The sequence below is a fragment of the Euprymna scolopes genome, chromosome 6, assembly GCF_053919585.1.
Source record: "Euprymna scolopes isolate OS-2025 chromosome 6, ASM5391958v1, whole genome shotgun sequence".
Classification (NCBI taxonomy): Eukaryota; Metazoa; Mollusca; class Cephalopoda; order Sepiida; family Sepiolidae; genus Euprymna; species Euprymna scolopes.
Genome location: NC_136487.1, coordinates 15092841 through 15099404, shown reverse-complemented (window position 1 = coordinate 15099404; position 6564 = coordinate 15092841).

Here is a 6564-nt window from a genome sequence, read left to right as displayed (position 1 = left end):
TTGGCTGGTGCATCTGCTACTAGTCTGTTACTACGAGACAGGGTTCAAAAGAGTCGCCAACCTGATAGGTCCTGAACTGTCATTTAAGCTTCAGCCGCTGTCCCATCAACGAAATTTTGCATCCCTCTGCCTGTTCTACAAGTATTTTAATGGTGAATGTTCTGACGAACTGCAAGCATTTGTACCACCTCAACGTAAATACCTATGACAAACCCGACAAGCAGTTAAATCCCACACCTACACAGTAGAGATCCCTAGATGTAAGAGAGCCTTCTACTCCAGTAGTTTCTTCCTCAGAACTGCCAGACTTTGGAACTACCTTCCGCAGTTCTGCTTTCCCAACTGTACTGACATGCAGAAGTTCAAGTGTAATGTGAACAGACATCTTACTGCCCAACTCCCTACATAGTACCCGTAGCCCCTACATCAAATTGGCAATGTGCCTTGTTTGGGGTGAAAATGTAATAAAAAGACTAAAAAAATCTAAAAAGAAAACCTTTTTTTCTGTTTATTTAAAAAGAAAATATAACTTTGTTATATGTGGGTTGTGAAATTGCATTTATTTGCAAAAGATCTAACTAATTTGCATATTTTTTTAAACATTCATTTTAATTAATTCCCTGTTAGTTTTTTTAGTTTTCTTATGGGATGATCATCTTTAGTTAACTATTCCGTGTAATTATATTCATGCAAATGTTTTACATGATTTATACTTGCGTAATAAGGTTATAGTAAACACAAAACTCTTTTTATATATTTTTATGTATGCGTATATATATTTGTTGAAAATAATTTGCCTACCTCCTCTGTCAGTTTCTGAAACTTCATGTATAGGATATTCAAACCTATACGAAACTTTATATTTAGGTTTTAGCCGGGGAAAATCGATACAAAAGTATGAAAATTAAAAAACCCGCGACTTCTGGAAAATCTACAACAGTGTAGTAAATAATGGGCAATCAACAATTCCTCCACTATCCAACAATCACGAGGTTATTTGCTCTGCAACTGAGAAGGCTAAAATGCTTGTCAGTCAGTTTGCCTCCAACTCCACACTGGACCCTGCCAACCATCCCCTCCCTGGCTTTCCTTTGCGGACAGACACCACACTAGACGATCTGAAAATCACCCCTTCTCAGGTGCATGCTATCATAAGAAATCTTGACACTGCAAAAGCATGTGGACCTGATCTCATCCCGGCTGTGCTATTAAAAAAGTGCTCTGCTGAAGTAGCTCCAATTCTCTCCAAACTTTACAACAAATGCCTTAATGAATCTTGCTTTCCTGCCTGCTGGAAAACTGCTTTTGTAGTACCAGTTTTCAAGAATTCTGGCGAAAGAACTGACCCAGTAAATTATCGCCATATTAGCCTCCTCCCACTTTTCACCAAAATATTTGAGACCATAATTAACCAAACTCTAGTCCGCCACCTTACAGATGCTAAACTTCTGACTGACCAACACTATGGATTTAGGCAAGCCCGTTCCACAGCAGACATCCTAACTGTAATCTTAGAACATATATACCATTCACTGGACAAAGTGGGGGAGGGTAGAGCAGTAGCTCTAGATATATCTAAAGCTTTTGACAGGGTATGGCATGAAGGTCTTCTCAGGAAAATTAGATCATATGGTATCACTGGAAGAATAAATAACATAATTAAATCCTTCTTAGATAAGAGAAAAATCCAGGTTGTTCTCAGCGGTCGTACATTTAAACAATATGATATAAATGTGGGAGTGTCTCAGAGGTCTATCCTTGGACCGCTGTTATTCCTAATATTCATAAATGACCTCCTTGATAAAATTGCCTGTGAGATGGGTATATATGCTGACGACATCACGCTCTATAACAGACATGACAGCAAAACAAATGAACACATATCTAAGGAAATAGCAAAAACACTAGAGGATAACCTCCGATCTGTAGTGGAATGGAGACAAAAATGGATGGTCACATTCAATACTGCCAAGACAAAACTCGCTTCCTTCAATAATTACAAGAAACCTTCTCAACCACCAATAGCAATGGCCAACGAAACTTTATCTGAAAGTACATCTTTTAAACTCCTCGGCCTATTGCTCACAGGAAGCATGAGTTGGAACAATTACATTGAGTGTATTGCCAGGACCGCTGCGAAGAAGGTAGATTCTCTCTACCGTGCTAGAAAGATACTAACACCCGAAAGTATCGTGTACCTCTATAAGGCCACCATTCGCCCATGTATAGAGTATTGTTATCACATTTGGGCTAGTGCATCTACCACTAGTCTCTCACTCCTAGACAAGGTGCAAAAGAGAATCACCAATCTGATAGGTCCTGAACTGTCATCTAAGCTTCAGCCTCTGTCCCAGCTACAATTTGGAATTCCCTTCCGGGTCCGTTTTCCCAACTGTACTGACATGCAAAACTTCAAGTGCAACGTGAACCAACATCTTGCTGCCCAACTCCCTACACAGTGCCCCTGATGCCTATGTCCCTGATAGTAGCCCTCTACAACAAAGTGACAATATGCCTTGTTTGGGGGGTGAAAATGTAAAAAAAAAAAAAATGTGATAAAAAATTTGGTGAAGGTCGAATGACAGCATTACGAATATTGGTTCATGTTTTCATTTTTAGCCTTGCAAGCAAACATCTCTTCATAGCTCAGGCATAACGTCAAAGGGAAAAATAAATTGTAAACTAAACGTTTTGGTTTTGGTTCTCGGTAGTGGCGCACGAGTCATTGTTTTTACTTTTTAAATCATTACTATATATTGAGTCCAATATAATATAATAATAAATATGAAATATGCATTAATCAAAATATCATATTTAAGCGGATTTTATGACCAAACAATGCCAGACGGCCTGCTAGTATATATATATATATATATATATATATATATATATATATATATATATATATATATAGATTATTATTGTTATTATTATTGTTATTATTATTATTATTGGCTCACAAGGAGCTTTCACAGAGGTCATCAAAAATCTCTCCTTGAAAACAGCCTAAGGTGTTCCCTGGAAGCTGAGTGACAAATCTCCAGATTTCCAGTACTCTCCATCTTTTTTGATACCATTTGCAAATAAATTTGCATTATCGCAACAGCTGCTTGCCATTGATTTCTCATTGGCAGCGACCATTGGTCTTCACTGGAATTTGAGTGGCAATAAGCCTCTCCAAGATCCCAGTTCTCTTCGCACTTATCCAGCGGAGGTCTGGTCAGTGCTCTCTCCTTGATCTTTCCTTCCTTCTTGACTATTTGGCTATTCAGTCTCACTCTTTTTTTTTTGGGGGGGGGGGTAGAGAACTTATAGATATGCAGCTTCAATGTTCTTGATTCCATGTAACGCTTCTTCATGTTTTACCTCTGCAGCAGTTTGTCTAGACCACGCTTGTAGCTCATGTGTATTAGTCTCCGCATTCAAGGGTTTTCCTTAATATTTCAGGTGTTTTCATTATTGTTGTTCATTGTATTTTTCCAGTCATTCCTCTGATTCCAATTTCTCCCATACTTTTTTCAAAGTTTTTCGGTATTGTTCCTAGTGCTCCTACTATTATGGGTATTATTTTGATTTCCTTCATCTTTCATATTCCTTTCAGCTCTCTGGCTAGCTCATTCTCGTTTTCAAGTACTGTTGCAAGCTTATGTTTGTACCACTTGTCTGTGCGTTCGAGATGCAGTTGTTTGCATAATTCTCAGTGTACCGCCCTTCCCACCTAGTCGTGCCTGTTCTTGTATTCCTTTTGGGACCAGTTTGCTGCATTCACTTACTATATGGTTTACAGTCTGCAGTTGCTGTTTTCTTGTGTTTTGTCAATCTTTGCTTTGATGTGGTTGGTTCTTATTGAGTTATCTTGTGCTGCGGTTATTAGGGATTCATTTTCTCAGCTTATGTGTCCTTTTCACATCCATGTCGAAGTGTTTTCGTTATTTTCATCTTTTGTCATTCTTATGAATCTTCCATGTAGTTGTTTTTCTTCCCATTTTTTTCTTTCTTGTCTTATCCTTTGTCTCTCTGTTTTCTGTTTTGTCGATTTTTTCAGTGTCTCTCGCTGCCATGATTATCCTTTCTGTGTTTTGCATTATGTATTTTTCAAATTCTTTTTTTTTTTTTTGTAATGCACACAGTCTTCTATACAAACTAGTCCTCTCCCGCCTTCTTTCCTTTTCACATAGAAGTGGTCAACATCGTCCTTTGGATGTAGTGCATTGTGTATGGTTATGATTTTTCTAGTCTTCTGATCGAGCTGTCTCAATTCTTCTTTGGTTCACCCTATGAACGGTCCTGAGTATCTTACTAGTGATACTACCCATGTATTTATACCTTTTATTAGGTTTATGCTGTATAATTTTGTTTATAGAAGTTTTCTTGTTCTGAAGTATTCTTTTCCAATTCTCTCTTTCATTTTTGTGGCTTTGAGTTTTGATGGTGTTTGCTTCAAGTATTTATAGGCATCTTGTTCCCCTAGGGCTCTCATCTCTGTTTGGTTGGGTAGTTTGAAGCCTTCTGTCATCTCCAGAAAGAAGGAGAAAGAATTTAGCAATGGCATGAATCGACAACAAAAAGGCATATGGCAGGATCCCGCAAACGTGGATAATAGAATGTTTAAAAATGTATAAAATACCAAGCAATGTGATTGAAAATGCAATGAAAACATGGAGACTGGAATTGACAGCTGATGGACATAACAGAAATTAACATATAAAGAGGCATCTTCCAAGGAGATATATCATATTATACAAAAGTAAAAAGGAAGGAAACAAAAAATAATTCAAGGAAGGTAGAGCGAAACAGTATTGATGGGAAATGAAAGCCACACACGACAAAAAGATTTTCAAAGAATCATTCTATGCTTGAGTTGGGTTTAGCGTAGATGCCCAAAGCACAGTGTCTCATTAATCGAGCTATGATATGAATCCACTGCACATCAACCTGCATGCCATGTACCTAAATTAACTTACATGAAGATGACATAAAAAGGATGAAGACGATTTCAGATTTTCCTGTATTGTGGAGGAACGTAAAGGTGCTTTGGGAAACATGCTTTTTTTCAATCAGACATAAATATGTGGAGAAGAATTATGGAATCACCATGATGTAATTGGATGCATCGGCAAGCATCAAAGACCAAACAACAATTAACTCGGAACTTATACCAAGCGACTAATTAAGTAGTGAAAAAACAAAACTATAACGGATAATTGACCTGCCATCCACCATAAGAAAAAGCTGAGAGGAACCTCCAAAGTGAAGGGACAATACTAATATAACTGAAAGGAAAAAAAAAAGAAAAGAGGAGGATATCTAACATTAAGATAGCATCAATTCCCTCTAACTACTTTAACATGACAAGATACTTCCCTCTCTGACGTAAGGATTCCAACAGATATATATATATATGAACTTGGAGTATATTTGTAGCATCTTCCCCTTGACTAGAATGTAATGTCATGAATCGGATGATTAGGCCTTCATGTGCTTTTGACTAGCCTTTCAACACTGCATTAGTTACTTATATTTTCTCTACCGTTCTCCCCCAAGTCAAGACTGTATCCTAATCGACCATGTCTCTGATAGTATAGACTCTCCTTAGATACTAACGCACAAGTGTGTGCGTTTGACGACTTTAATATCCACCATAAAAATTGGTTTGGTTACTCAAGTTGCACAGATGCAGCTGGATACTGTACTTATAGTTTCTCTATAGCTCGTTCACTTATACAGTCATGTTCCTGACCCACCTCTCAGATTGTGAACACCAGCAAGCTTCACTTCGAGACATATTCCTTACCATAGTACCCGAGGATTGTGTGACTAATTCCCATAGTCTAATTGGAAACAGACCACCTAGTGGTATCAGTAGACATCACCCTTAAACTCCAATCTGAAGGTGAAGAGCCATTGCTCAAAACGACAAGGTACTATAAAAGTGCTGACTGGAAAGCCATCAGAGAAAACATCAGAGATGCCCCATTGACCAATATCTTTTCTCTTCCTGTTGAACAGTGAGCCAATGGGACAACTGAATCGTGCACAACAGGCATTGAAGCACATGTTCCCCACACGGAAATATTTTAATAAACCTCACTCTCCCTAATGGTTCACAGAAATTATGCAGCTGCCATTGCACAAAGAGAGCATGCATTCCACCATTTGATATGTCATAAGTCAAATAGGTAAAAATATACAGATGCTAGAAATTATTGTAAGAGTGAAATAGCCACAGCCAAAAGAAGGAATGCTGAATAATCAGGGAACATATAGAATCGCAGAAGATAGGAACTCATAATTTCTGGAAAATTTATAATAGTGTAGTGAATAAAGGACAATTTTCCCTATGTAGACTAAAGCCATACTTGATGATCTGAAAATCACCCCTTCTTAGTATTTTTTTTTGTCTTGGCAAAAATGTTTTCAAACATTTTTTCCAGCACACTGTAAATACTGCATTCTTATGAAATTGTCAGTGTGTATTTTTTCTGATTTTGTTTGCTTATTCACAATTAAATCTTTTTATTGTGAAAAAAAAGCAGCTAGAGATGTGACACAAGATCGGAAGGT